The 15193-nt window shown below is 36.2% G+C and overlaps 1 protein-coding gene across 7 annotated transcripts in view; it reads right to left on the reverse strand.

The window, feature by feature from the left end:
* CCSER2 (coiled-coil serine rich protein 2) overlaps positions 1 to 15193 on the reverse strand; it is a 185489-nt gene that overhangs the window by 152019 nt on the left and 18277 nt on the right. Inside the window, exon 2 of one of the 7 annotated variants that reach the window (XM_026504585.4) lies at positions 5271 to 5476. The exons of the other annotated variants lie outside the window; for them this stretch is intronic. The gene's annotated coding sequence lies outside the window, so the exon portion shown is untranslated. The remainder of the gene's footprint in view (positions 1 to 5270; positions 5477 to 15193) is intronic. 7 annotated transcript variants of the gene reach the window in all.

The following is a 15193-nucleotide window of genomic DNA, read 5'->3' on the forward strand; positions in this document are numbered from 1 at the left end:
CAATACCCCAAAATGAAACATTTTATTAAGATTTAGATGTACTGAAAGAATGATATCATAGAAAAATAAATTTTAGTAGTAATTTTGACTTAATAGAATACAACATTGTAATTTAAAAAAAGAGCTAACTATTGGTTACATGCAACAATATAGATGAATCTAGCAAGATCATTTAAACAAAAGAATCCAGATATTTAAGAGTACATAGTGTGGTTCCATTTATAGAAAGATCAGCATGCCACTTCCACTTAGGATGTAGAAAGCTGCAATGAGCGGCGCCTGGGTGGTGCGGTCCTTAAGCATCTGCCTTCGGCTCAGGGCGTGATCCCAGAGTTCTGGGATCCAACCCCACATCAGCCTCCCCTGCTGGGAGCCTGCTTCTTTCTCTCCCACTCCCTCTGCTTGTGGTGTTCCCTCTCTCGCTGGCTGTCTCTCTCTCTGTCAAATAAATAAATAAAATCTTAAAAAAAAAAAAAAAGCTGCGATGAATGTCACTACTACCTAACAACCTGGAACAGCTAGATAATCAAAATCCTAACTTTTCTTGAGCCCATCAGAAGACAACCAAATAAGCCAAATTCCAAAGGGGGCCAAGAACCTCCAAGAAGAGACATTTTTTAACAGTTTCACTTTTGGCAGAGCATAAAAGAAAGAAGTGACCATCATGAGGAGTAATAAGCTCATATTTTCATGGATGCTTAAAAGCCAAATGTGGAGTAAAATGTCAGCTTGGAATAGCAAGCTCTTTTCTATGGGCCTCAACCTACTATTCTAGGAAAATACACCAGAGAGCCTCCTCTCAATGGCACAAGCATGCAGGAGGTAAGAGGCTAAGCTGCAACAAGGACAAAGCCCCACTAGCTTCTATGCATCCTTCCATTTTACGCAGCAAAGCCTTAAACTGCTGGGGAAGGGGCTGCAACCCTCTTACTCCTGGGACACAGGGAAAAATCCACTGCACCTAGGGAAATAGAATGGAACATAAAAAATGTTCAGTTGATCCATTTCTATAAAGGGAAGGTCAAGAACAGGCTAATTATGATAATAAGGATGAGGACAGAGCACTGGTTCACCAATACTGGTGTGTATCAGAATCACCTCGGAGGACTTATTAAAACAAGATTGTTGCCGCACCCCCATCCCAGAGTTTTCAAGTCAATATGTCTAAAACAGGGTCTTAAAACATGTATTTCTAATAAGTTCCTAGGTGATACTGAAGTTAGTTACTGATCTGAGGTTAACATGTTGGAATAGAGATTACCTCTATGAGAAGGGGTTGACTGAGGTGCTTGTAACAATCTATGACTTAATCTGGATGGTGTTTCTCAGGTGAACACTTAGTAAAAATTCACTAAGAGGTACATTCTTTAAGATTTATGCACTTTAGGGGCGCCTGGGTGGCTCAGTCGTTAAGCGTCTGCCTTCGGCTCAGGGCGTGATCCCAGGGTCCTAGGATTGAGTCCCGCATCGGGCTCCCTGTTCGCTGGGAGCCTGCTTCTTCCTCTCCCACTCCCCCTGCTTGTGTTCCCTCTCTTGCTGGCTGTATCCCTCTCTGTCAAATAAATAAAATCTTAAAAAAAAAAAGATTTATGCACTTTATTGTATGTAAGTTATAACTCAATTTTAAAAAAGCACTTTATTATTTATAAGTTGTAACTCAATTTTTAAAAAAAAGCTTCTCTAAAGAATTAAGTCTTTACACTAGTATTTCCTATATTTCAAGGCAATCAAATAATTGATGATGAAAGTTTTCCTTACAGAAGAATCATAACAAATGCAGAAAAAATGAAATTACAAAATAACACAACCAGATATACTTGTTGTGGTTAGCAAGCAATCCCTAAGGCATTAATATATCCAGGTAGCAATCACTAATGACTGTTAAATCCATTATGTGAAAAGAACCTGATTCTGAATCAATCTTAATGTCCTGTTATATGTACAAGAGGACCTACACAGTACCATCTATGAAATATTCTTGCCAAAACAAACTCAACTTGAATCTATTCAAGACTCTAGATCTACCAGTTTACAGGAAAGACAAGGAACAGAAAGACATGTTAAACATTAGGACATCACCAGCCAAATCTAGAATGTGAAAATGCTACAAGAGGAAGGATTAAGTTTCTTTCCTCAGCAAATAAACAGGAAGAAAATGTTACAAATTTAAGAGATATATTAACCAAATGCAATGTGTGGACTTTGTATGGATTCTAATTTGGATTTTGTATAAATTCCAATTTAATTGATTAAATTTTAACCTCCAGTAAAATAAATAATTGTTTTTGAGACAATTCAGGAAAATCAAGCATGAAATGAGCATTGGATCATATTACGGATTTTATTTTTTGTTGTTGGTAGTGTTAAGAGTACAATGCTCATACCTTAAAAAAATATATTATACATAAACAATACTGATAACTGCTAAAAGCTGAGTGATAAAGACACTGGAGGGGGGATTCACCATACTGTGGAGAAATCTATTCGATACTCATGTAATTTTTCCTTTAAAAAAGTAAACATCAGGGCACCTGGGTGGCTCAGTGAGTTAAGCATCAGACTCTGGGTTTTGGCTAAGGTCATGACCTCAGGGTCCTGAGATCTAGCCCCAGGCCCATATCCGCACTCAGCAGACTCTGCTAGAGATTCTTTCCACCCTTCCTCTCCTTCCTCTATGCTTCTCCCATCCCCCCCCAAATAAATAAATAAAATCTTTAAAAGATAAATAAATAGTAAAAATTTTAGAAAGTAAATTTCAAATAAGGGTGTTTCCATAAGAGGAAGAGAAATGTAATAAAATACTACACTTGTTCCCCCTCCTCTTCTTAGCATTCATTCTCTCTCCAACCCCCTCTCACCTCTCTCTTCCTTCCCTTCCCCTCAACCAACTAGGAGTACTTCTCTTTTTACCTCAGTAAGTGTCAGTTTGTAGTTCGATTCAGAGAACTCCCAATGTCTGGATCTCTACAGTTAACTTCTCCCACAAAGGCCTCTTGATTTACCAGTACCATAAGCCGAAAGGCTTGAGAGTTTCCATCAAGAGAAAAACTATCTTGTAAAGTGGCAAAGGGTAATGGTTATGAGGGCTGTGGAGTTACCCAGATTAAAATCTTAACACTCATCACCTCCTAGGAGTGTGGCATAGGACAAAATATTTGGTCTCTCATTAATCTCAGTTTTTCATAGGTAAATGATAGATAAATAATAGTACCTTATCAGGGCGTTTCTCTTAGGCTACTTTGTTTTTAGATTAACATAACAATCTAATCTGATGAAGCCACTCCAGAACTGCTGTTTTAACATTTGCAAAGGGTTTTCCTTAAAACACTATCAGATAAAAAGAACAACAGGCACCTCTGACCTTTACCACACGAAAGTGCTACTCTTCTACTACAAAGCTCAGAAATGATGCAGAAGTGGCTGTGTAACACGTTACTTTGTGGTTCACAAAAGTGAGATACTTAATAATTTATTTTTTAGGTAAAACAAAATTTTTCACCAAAAAGTCTAGGTCACAATGCAGTGTATCCATTTTCAGTTTATCAGCATGGCACAGAACCTCTCTCTAATACTCCCTGCTCCTTTCCCATATTTAAGCTTTAAAAACACAGTATTAAAAATATATATTTAATATAAGACAGTATATTATATCATAAAGCTCATATTTTAATACTAATCTCGAATATAACTGAACAACAAATAAGCCAAGCTGGTAAATTAGGTAACAAATTGTTCTGATAACCAAGTACTGATAATGTACAGAATTAAACAGTATACATTTGGTGCAAGAGCTATAGTAACACCTAATGGAAGCTTTCTCTGATGATTCAGGAAGCATCTCAAGTCCACAGGATCTGTCTCAGAGTTATCACAACAATTCAGTTATTTCACTGAAAAACTGAAATAGAGATTTCACTGATCAGAGATTTCTAGCTAAAAGAATAGCTGGATTGCAGCCCTCCATTCTTACAGAATTTCAAAAGAATGGTCATTCACGCTTTTTAGTTCCTTCAGAGTTGCAAGCAACCATAAAGCAGATAAATCAAGTTTCTGGTCCATTTTTGAATTATATACAATAGTATTAGTAATGACTGAATTAACTAATCCTTTATAAATAAAGCTCTAAAAAAAAAATCTACCTGTAACTGAGAGTTAGATGTTTCCATCAATTGAATCAGTAATAGTGAGAGGAGGTTATAGAGTTCTTTAGAGAAGTGGACTTCACAAAGCCAATCAGGACCACGAGGAAAGAATAAATGCTGAAGGTTCACAGATCCTACATACAAAGGCTCCTCTACTCACTTTCAACTCATAAGCTTTTGTACATGTGAATGAAGCAAAGTGAACATATGATTCATATGAAAATATGAGTCTTTTTTTCCTTCAGTAAGTCTGTTTGTACATGCTCATCAGCATGGGCATGTTACCAGGAATGTGATACTATAGATTTTTCTTGCATAAGCCGACTACTGGAACTAATGCTCAGGCAAAGCTGCAGAAAAGAACTAGGTTGACCTCAGGTCACCATCTGACTTTTCAAGGGCAATCGTGACATTACAAGATTTTTAACCTCCATGCTAACTAGAACCTAACCACAAACAAGATGTCCTTTGTCGTTACATATGTCTTCCAAATCACTAGAGATAGAGGAAATGAAGATAAACAACTGAAGATACAAGTCTGTTCTCTATGAAGTCTAAATGGCTAAACTACAGCCAGCAGGTAAGGAAAGAAATCTGGCCTGAAATTAAAAGGAAAAGAACCCATAGCTAAAAATATGCATTAAATCACACTCCCTTCTCTAAAAACTATTACTGTATGCTTTCCATAACACTATTACAATGTTATCTTTAATACCATTTATTTGTTGACCTAACATTTACTGAGCACGTATTATAACCCAGTCACTGGACAAGGTCCCAGGGAAATAGTAGTGACTAAAACAGACATAAACCTTGCATTCACACAGCAAAGGCTGAACACGCATGTACAGACAGTAAAACATGCATAAAAATATAGTCAGTGTTATAAAAAATGGTATCAGGACATACAATGGGAACCAAATCCAGTGGGAGGGTAAGGGGGGGATCAGGGAATTTTCAAGGTTTCTATGGATAGTGTAGGTAGTCATCAGGCCAGGATTATTCCACTAATTGCTTATAAAGGCTCATGGTTGATTTGTTGAGCTTTGGGACTCACAGCTCCCACAACATACCAAGGTCTCCCACTATTAAACAGAGTTTCTTCTGCCTGGAATGCACAACACTCACCCTTCACACATTCTTCATAGTATCAAGCAACCTTTGCAGGGCCCAGTCCAGCAGGCTAAAGTTGTCAGCTTCTGTTTTGTCAACAAACCGAGATGCTCCTCAGACCACTTCAGGTTTATGCTCTCTCCACTGGAGGCCAAGTTCTTTGAGAAACGAGACTATGCCTTTTACTCCTCTGTTTCTTCACTCTAGCGCTAGGATATAGCCTGGCACAAAAGTGGTGTTTTATAAATGTAGGTTGTTTATAAATGAACAGCATATCCCTTAACAGCGTCTTGCTGAGAATTGTTAGTTTTACTTCAAATCCACAATATTAATATTTTTGTATAAAAAGCATTAAGACAGCTTGACAGAAAATAGGCAGTATATTTCAACTAATATCTGAGGTCTTACAGAACTAGCTTATAGCTTCTGTTTATAAGCTTCTCTTTTCCTAGGCAAAAAAGGTACCCAAATTCATGATACTGGTTTTTTTCTCACCCCTCCACAAACCACACTGGGTTATGAAAGCCGATTAACAAGCCAATCTCTTTCCTGATAGCTTCTTTCTGGCTTAATAATTGATTACAATTTGGAATCTCAATCCCTACCCATATCCATGATGCCTAACTCTTTAGTCTTTTTCAAGAAGAAGCCTACAATTTTTGGTATAAAACGTCATTTAAAAAAAACTAAATTACAAAAGAAATTGGACATGACACAATCAGTCTCAGTCTGATTTTGTTTTTTACCTGCTGACCCCTTGTGTGATTTAATTACAAAGTATTTTATTTTTAAAGATTTATTTATTTGAGAGAGAGAGAGAGCATGAGCAAGAGGGACAGAGGCAGAGAGAATCCAAAGCAGACTCTGTGCTGAGATCTACATGGGGCTGGCTCGATCTCAAAACCCTGAGATCACGACATGAGCGGAAACCAAGAGGTGGATGCTTAACTGACTGAGCCACCCAGGTACCCCTAGTTACAAAGTATTTTAGATAATTACCCCGCAACTTTCAACAGAAACTAGGACATCCACACTTTAACAGTTTTAAAAAGTAAAAATCCTCAAACTAGTTAACAGCATTTAATCAATCCTTTGAGTATTGACACTGAGAATCTTCTTGATTTGGCAAATATCAAAGTGATTAAAGTTAGGTGCAATGTTTCCATCTATAAATTGATCAAGATGTATGGATAAAACATAAGGACCATTAAATATAAGAACAATCATATTGTGCTTAAGATCAACATAATTCAACTTCCTCCTCTTCAGGGAAACCCTGCTTAAGACACAGCATACCTACACCTCCGATTACTACACTTTCTTATTAAGCAGCTATGAGACAAAATCTTGAAAACTAGACAAGGTAAGATAAAGTACCTGCTAGGAGAAGCTTAAGATCTATTAAAGGAATTCCTATCTAAAGGAAGAATGTCTCATTATGGTAATAACTTATATTTATTCAGATATCAAACATTTACTGAAAGCCTATTACAAATCAGGCTCTGTGTTTGAGGATGCAGATTACAAGACATTCCATACAGAGAAAAAGACATATAGACAAGAAAAGAGCCATGAAGCTCTATAACGGCTACAGGAGAGTATAGAGTAGTACATGTGGGTACACACACAAAACACAAAAAAAATTCCTTAATTGGGAGAAGGCGATATCATAAAAAGCTTCATAGAGGAGGCAATATTTAAGCTGTCTCAAATGATAAATAGCAAATAATAATAAAGACACTGAATGTGAAAAGTAATACAGCCTAAGAGCATAAACGAAAGCACAGAACCAGCGTGGTACATTCAAGAAACAGTCATTAACTATTATGAAACCCGGTAGAGAACAGGTTCAAAGAAATGCAGCAGGAGAAGAGAACATTGGAGAGAAAACAAACCCACAGAAAGCCTTATGTTTCATACTAAGAAATGTGGACTTTACTATAGGAGTTAGGAAATCGAAATTTTGAAATGATTTCAGTATGGAGGATCGACTAGAGGAAGAAAGGGAGATAGATCAGGTTATAACATGAGAAAAATGGCAAGGAATGTAACAAAAAGGTTAGAGAAAAGATAAAAACACAAAAGATATTAGTAATACTGAATCATAAGAATTTTATCACAACAGTGGGCACAAAATGAGAGCACAATATTTAATTGGAATAAATGGATGAATAATTGATTAAGTGATTAAATGCAGGGGATGAAAGAGAAAATAGGGTTCAAAACTTCAGGCTTTCTGATCCGACAGAGGGTAGTACCTTTAACTGAGGGCAAACATTATGTCAAGAAAAAAGACCATGAACTTAAGCATGTCAACCTGACTTTGCGGTACAGGTGGGGTGTTTACTAGTCATGTAAAGAAGTCTAAAACGCACGGACGACGTCTCAGTGGAGATGATGATTTGAGAATTGTCAACATAAAGACAATGGTCAAATGTTCCACCAGAAACAGCTGAGGCCACCTAGGAAAGATGCAGAACAGGAGAAAAAGGCTAAGGGCACTGTCCAGAGGATCACCAACATTTAAGGAATGAACAGAAGAAAAAAAATGCAACAGAGAAGGCTGAGAATGTATAATCCAAAAGGAAAGGAAAGAACTGGAAGAGAATTTTTAAATGGTAGTGACAATAGGGTCAAATTCCACAGATAAGGAAAGAAAATCTAAAACCTAAAAAGAATGATTTGACTTAGTAGTTTACATATTTGGTCGCTTTTGCCAGAGCAGTTTCAAGATGCAAGATGAGGCACAGACAAATGACTACAGTGAGTGCAAGAGTAAAAAAAGATAAAGAAATGAAGTCAGGAAACATAACTCATTCTTTTAAAGACAAGAAAGAAAAACGCAATAGTTTTGTTTTTGTTTTTCTAATTTTGTGCTCTCTTTTCTGTTTCTAAGATGCAGGGAAAGAGCTAAAAGAGAAAGCTAAAATATTTTTTTAAAATGGTGGGAACAATAGCTAGAGCAAACTCGCATAGGATACAAGATCTAGGTGGACATCGGTCCTATGATAACACTTGGAATGTTAGACAAGAAGACAAGGCAAAGGTTCTGATTTATTGCTGAGTTGCAAAGAAGGTGGCAGCTTAACAGGCACACTTGTCAGGGCTCTAGCCCCAGGAACACTGAACACTACGACTACAGTAGCCACATTGATTGTAGGCCCCATCAGCCCACTTTAGTGAGGACTGGCTGAACCTGTAAGGGTATGGAAATTGTACTTGCAGCTGAATGGCAGCAGAGAAAGTAGAGACCAGGTCTTGCTAAATGTTATGACCACACAGGAAAACCGTGCAATACACACAACTTTGAAAATGTAAGTATAATGAAAATGCCTATAACATATAATCAGTAGTTTAATTAAAAGACTCATTTTTAAAATTCTCAGCATCCAGCACAGAGTCTGACATAAAACACAACAGTGCATACAAATGAATGATGTTCTAGGGAGAGCTCAGGCCAAAATCCCAAGAGACAGGAAAACCTGTGGAAGATAGGCTGTGCAGTGTCCCCATGACTTGAACAAGAAACTCTTCTTCCTATGGGACCAGGAGGGTGGAAAGACCTAATTATCCCCTGCTGAAGACAAGAGAGGACAACATGGTTGTGAGGGGCCTTAATGATAACAGCTAATTTTTATCAAGAACAGTATGTGCATGGTACTGTGTTAAGCAGTTTATAAGAATTATCATATCTTAACCTCATGACAACACATTAGAAGTACAGTTATTCTCATTTCAAAGATGAAGAAACTGAGGTTTGCAGACATCGCATAACTTGTCCAAGTTCATATGGATATTACGGGACCATGACCACTAAACTCAAATCAGTGGCACTCAATATGGTGTGTAGTGGTAGTAGCAGTGGTAGGAGTAGGAGCAACAGCAGTAGCATTTAATATTTTTATAGCTCTTACTACGTGTTAGGCAATGTTCTAAGGATTTCACAAATATTAACCTGTTTAATCTTCACAACTACTTTAAGAAGTAAATACAATCTTTCTTTTACAAACAAGGAAACTAAACAGAGAAGAGCTAAGCAGCTTTCCCAAGGTGAAACAGCTAGTAGTAGTGTGGCTAGGATTCAAATTTAACCATTACCTTATACAGCCTCTCTCCAATTCATACTAAGCTAACACTCAATATACTTGTGTTTTCCAAAGTGCTGATCACAACATAAATTTATTAGTTTATGACAAGCAAGTTTTGTTATAAATGAAAAGACTAAAATAAAATGGACCCCCATTTTTTTCGCAGTACCTTCTTTAGTGCTGCACAAGGTGGCTGAGATCCTGGAGATGGCAAGCTGCAGGAAAAGCATTAAGTAATGGGTATGTTTAGTTCTGTAATGGGTGGGGAAGGAAGCAAATTTAACAGTGGAGAAGTACTCAAGAACTTATTCATGGAGCACAAATCAGGAAATCTCTTTCTTCTTTCATGAGTATAAAAGTTTCATAGAATAGATAAGAGGAAATGTTTAAGGGTTATTCAAGGTAACTGTAAAGTAACTGTAAAGAAACAAAAAACAACTTTTTTTTTTTTTAAAGAAAGCAACACTTCAGGGAAACTTCTAGAAGAATATGAGGAAAAGGGTGGGGAGCTGAGAGCAGAAAGCTGAAGATGCTCAATTTAACTCTAATAAGAAAAAAAAAAAAAGCCACCAAACACAAGTATGCAAAATTAAAAGAAAGAAAAAAAGAACCAGTTACCAGAGCCTTTAAAGAATTGAAAACAAACAATATACAAATAGCGATTTTTTTCAAGAATATCATAGTAAGAAAAAAATTCATTTTTTAATAGTGAATGTAACATGGGTAGGAACTGTATCTTAAAATAACATTTTTTAAAGTTTATTTTTTTTAGTAATCTCTACACCCAAGGTGGGGCCTGAACTCTCAATCTTGAGATCAAGAGTCACATGCTCTTCCAAATGAGCTAGCCAGGTACCCCACGTATCTTAAAATAATTCTTTATGCAAACATAGCTAAAGCTAAGAAAATGATATCTAAATCAGAAGAATACTACAAACAAAAAAAGAATTAAAGTCTCTTCTACATTAAGCCAAAGAAGATACTTCTCACCACAAAGAAATAAGAGGTGGCTAAGAAATCAGCAGAGGAAAACGAAAAACAATGCTCTAAATAGGGAGATGACCCCAAAGAATACAAAAACACTAATTCAAAAGGATACATGCACCCCTATGTTTACTGCAGCAATATTTACAATAGCCAAATTATGGAAGCAGCCCAAGTGCCATCAACAGATGAATGGATAAAGAAGATGTGGTGTATGTATACACCACACACACACACACACACACACACACACACAGAAACACACACACGAATATTATTCAACCATAAAAAAGTAAAAAAAGACTTGCAATTTGCCACAACATGGTAGGAGCTTGACAGTATAATGCTAAGTGAAATAAGTCAGTCAGAGAAAGACAAATACCATATGACTTCACTCATATGTGGAATTTAGAAATAAAACAGATGAACAAAGGAAAAAGAGAGAGAGAGAGAGAGACAAACCAAAAAACAGACTTTTTAACTATAGAGAACAAACTGATGGTTACCAGAAGGGAGGTGAGAGGAGGAGGAATGGGTGTTATAGGTGAAGGAGATTAAGAGCACACTCATCTTGATGAGCATGGAGTAATATATTGAATTGCTGATCACTATACTGTATACCTGAAACCAACATAATACTGTACGTTAACTATACTGGTATCAAAATAAAAATAATTAAAAATAATAAATAAACAGGAAGGTGACTAGAAAGAGCACTAGAAGCAGAAGTGGCTGATCCAGATGATGCAGAGAGAAATTTTGAAAAGCAGTTTGGAAAGAAATCTTTAGCAAAAGGAGAGATACTGAACTGGAAACTGGTCAGCTCCATCATTTTAAGGAAGTTAAAGAACAAATAAGGAAAATAGTAGCTATAAAATGACAACTGAAAAATTTTCAGTGAGACAAGACAGATGAAGGAAGACTGATATTTTTGTAGAGAGTAAGCAGGTGAAGTTCAGGGAAATCTAAAACTTCTCATTAAAGCACAAATAGAAGGCAAAAAGATGTTAGACGAAAATATACATCGATGTAGGTATTGATTGTTTGAAAGAGAAAGACATCAGATAGAAATTCTGATTGATGTAACTGAGAAATCAAAATCAAAACTGTCTGAAGGTGAAAAAGAATTATCTTATTTGGGGTGAATTACAAAATAATACTAGAATGAGCCACTGTGAGGGAAAACACCAGCAAAGGCGAACAGAAGTTCTGGATTGCCTCAAAAGGCTTTATCTGAATTCTATAATCAAGCTGTCAATGAAAGATTAAAGTAGATTAAGGATTGTAAAGTGGTGACAGACTCAGTTTCTTCATGTGCAGTGATTCCATCTGAGTGTGGTACTGGCCTTTTTTTTTTTTTTTTCTTAATTTGAGAGGGAGAGAGAGTACACCAGCATGAGTGGGGGGAAGGGGAGAAGGAGAAGCAGACTCCCTGCTGAGCAGGGAGCCCACAAAGCTAGGCTCAATCCCAAGACCCAGAGATCATGACCTGAGCTGAAGACACAGACTCAACCAACTAAGCCACCTAGGTGCTCCTGGTACTGGTCTTATTGTCAGATCAAAAAACCAAGGCATATCACATTCAGTGGACTTGGAGTAAGAAACTTGCCTGCAGTGTTTCTTAAAACCTGAAACAGTACAATAAAATTATTTTATGTAAACATTTTTGCTTTTGTAAGTGTCTCATATAAGGAAAACCAATATAGAACCTAAGATGGTTATAGTTTCAGCAGTTTCTATAATGATCAGATGGATTTTCAAAATTAATTTTGCAACATTTCATAGTCATTTTATATTTTGGAAATTAAATGTATTGTAGTAATATCCTAAAGCAGACTTCTCCTATTTAATAATAAATCAATATCCTTGCTACACATACAAGAATAACACAATATAAAAAATATCAGAAGGCATCATGCATACATAGCGTTTCATGACACTTCAGCTTGTTACGTGTGTGTATACGTGTGCAGCATGTAATATGTTCTAAACATCCTAAGATTTAAAATACACAAGGATAAAACATTTTTATGTAATGTCTAAGAAATTTTTTTACACGTAGGTAGTCCTTAAAATGTAAAGAACTTATCAACAAACTTTTGCATATACAGAAATCTTCATTGGCCACCACTCATCCAGAGTACTGCTCCCCTCATTCTTCCTCTTTCCCCAGGGACTGTCCCATAACCAGCTGATCTGAGTGGACACTGCCACCTTATGGCCAGTGCAAAGAAATGTTTGTCTTGGGGCCCTGTTCACATACCTCCTCTCCCTCATTCTACCTTCAAGATTGAGCCTCTTTTGCCTTAAAAGGATCGTGCAGACAAGTTACCATTTTGTCTGTCTTCACTCTCATGAATAACCCTATCTCATACAATTTATTATGGCACTGTCTATAGAACTTTCTGTGATAATGGAAATGTTCTATATCTGTCCCATCCAATACTGTAGACACTAGCCACATGAGGCTATCGAGCACTTAAGAATGTGGCTAGGGTGACTGAGGAACTGAATTTTTACTTTTATTTAATTTTAACTCATTTAAACTTAAATAGCTATATGTACACAGCTAGTAGCTACTATAATGGAAAGCACAGTCTTACAAACATAAAAACAAAGTATTTATCCTTCTCTCCTTCTGTCTTTTCAAATTCTTGCCCAGTTATTATTTCAGAGGGTAAAAACCTCCTATTTATTTTCATTCCGTTATGAATCACAAAATGGGCCTATGGGAGATAGATAAAGCTTGAAAAACAGATAAACCACACCTATCAGAATGGCTAAAATCAACAACACAAGGAACAACAGGTGTTGGTGAGGATGTGGACAAAAAGGAACACTCATGTACTGTTGGTGAGAATGCAAACTGGGGCAGCCACTGTGGAAAACAGTATGGAGGTTTCTCAAAAAGTTAAAAATAGAACTACCTTATAATCCAAGAATCTCACTACAGGGTATTTACCCCAAGAATATAAGAACACTAATTCAAAGAGATACATGCACCCCTATATTTATAGCAGTATTATTTACAATAGCCAAGATATGGAAGCAGCCCAAGCATCCATCAACAGATGAATGGATAAAGAAGATATAGCATATATGGGCACCTGTGTGGCTCGGAAGGTTGAATGTCCAACTCTCAGCTCAGGGTCCTGGGTTCAAGCCCCCTGCGTCAGGCTCTGTGCTAAGCATGGAGTCTCCTTGTGTCTCTCCCTCCCCCCACTTGTGTTTGCTCTCTCTCTCTAAAATAAATAAACAAAATCTTAAAAAATAAAAAAAACAGATGATGTAACATATATATACAATGAAATATTATTCAGCCATAAAAAATGAAATCTTGCCATTTGCATTGACATGGATGGAGCTAGAGTATAATGCTAAGTGAAGTAAGTCAGTCAGAGAAAGACAAATACCATATTATTTCCAGTCATATATAGAATTTAAGAAATAAAACAAACAAGCAAAGGGGGAAAAAATAAGAGAGAGAGACAAAGAGAGCGAGACAGATAAATCAAAAAACAGACTCTAAGCTATAGAGAACAAACTGATGGTTACTAAAGGGAAGGTGAGTGGGGAGATGGGTTAAATAGCTGATGGGGATTAAGGAGGGAACTTGTCCTGATGAGCACTGAATGATGTATGGAATCGCTGATCTCATATTGTACACCTGAAACTAATATCACACTGTATGTTAAGTAACTGGAATTAAAATAAAAACTTAAAAAAATAAAATAATGAGTAAATAAATAAAACTATTCTGTCCAGCATGGTTATTCATTATTAGAAGGAAGATTGGCTGGAATATCCTAGCTCATCAGAACCAGAAATGGAGTCTTCTCTTATACCTTTTAGAAAACTGAAAACTTTCCACACACAAACTCGCCATACGAAAAATATAAAATGGACATCAACAAAAATAGATAAACCAGATAAAAGTAACTTCTTAGCAGGAAAAATATTTTGAGGTGAAATTAGATGTAATAAATAAAAGTGCTATTAACCTCTATACCTTTGAAAATGCCACGCTGTCATACAGTGTACTTCAATAAACCAGAATTTTAGAACTGGGAAATTACAGTTCATACAGGAAATTGAATTCAAGAAAGTTAAAGAATTGCCATTCAGAGTTTGTTGACCACAGAGCCAGCCTTTCTGACACAGAATGGGCCCAGCAACTCTTTCAGAATTCACTCAACAACCACTTACGACAAATTACTAGTTACAAAGAATAAGAAACCCTGCTCCCATTCTTTCCAAGTGTCCACCTATCTCCTTAATGCTCCTCCAATAAAACCTGATTTTTTTCACACATCAATTAAAAGAATATTTCAATCAATTTTATTTTCTAGATTTAATTACTAATATCCAATGGTATCATTTTCTATTATTTCTGGTTGACAAATATAAAACAATGCCTTTATGAGAAAAAAGCTTCCCAAGTTTGGACATTATTAAATAATTCAATTCTAAAGACATTTTTCTTTAAAAACAAAGTATGGATTTATTTTTAAGTTTGCTCTTGAATACACTAGTTTTAGCATATTAAGTAAGCTTTTTCTCAAAAATAACTGTCTAAACTCTAGTTGTAATTACTACTTAATTATTAGCTTTGATTAAAAATAATACTAAAATAGTAACCTACTTCAGGACAACAGGAATTACAGTATTGGTACAGAATATTCAAATAATATAGTAGCAGTGCCTTCAACAAATAATTTAGATAGAAAAAAAAAAAAAAATGCCCTACACAATCCCTTGGTCATTCAGTGTCCCTCAGGTCTCTAACCCAATTTGATATGTCACCATCAAAAATTCAAATGTTTTTTAATCTCAAGGAAACAAATTTTGCTCCTTAGTTTAACTTTA

Source organism: Ursus arctos, unplaced genomic scaffold (assembly GCF_023065955.2).
Source record: "Ursus arctos isolate Adak ecotype North America unplaced genomic scaffold, UrsArc2.0 scaffold_7, whole genome shotgun sequence".
Taxonomy (NCBI): domain Eukaryota; kingdom Metazoa; phylum Chordata; class Mammalia; order Carnivora; family Ursidae; genus Ursus; species Ursus arctos.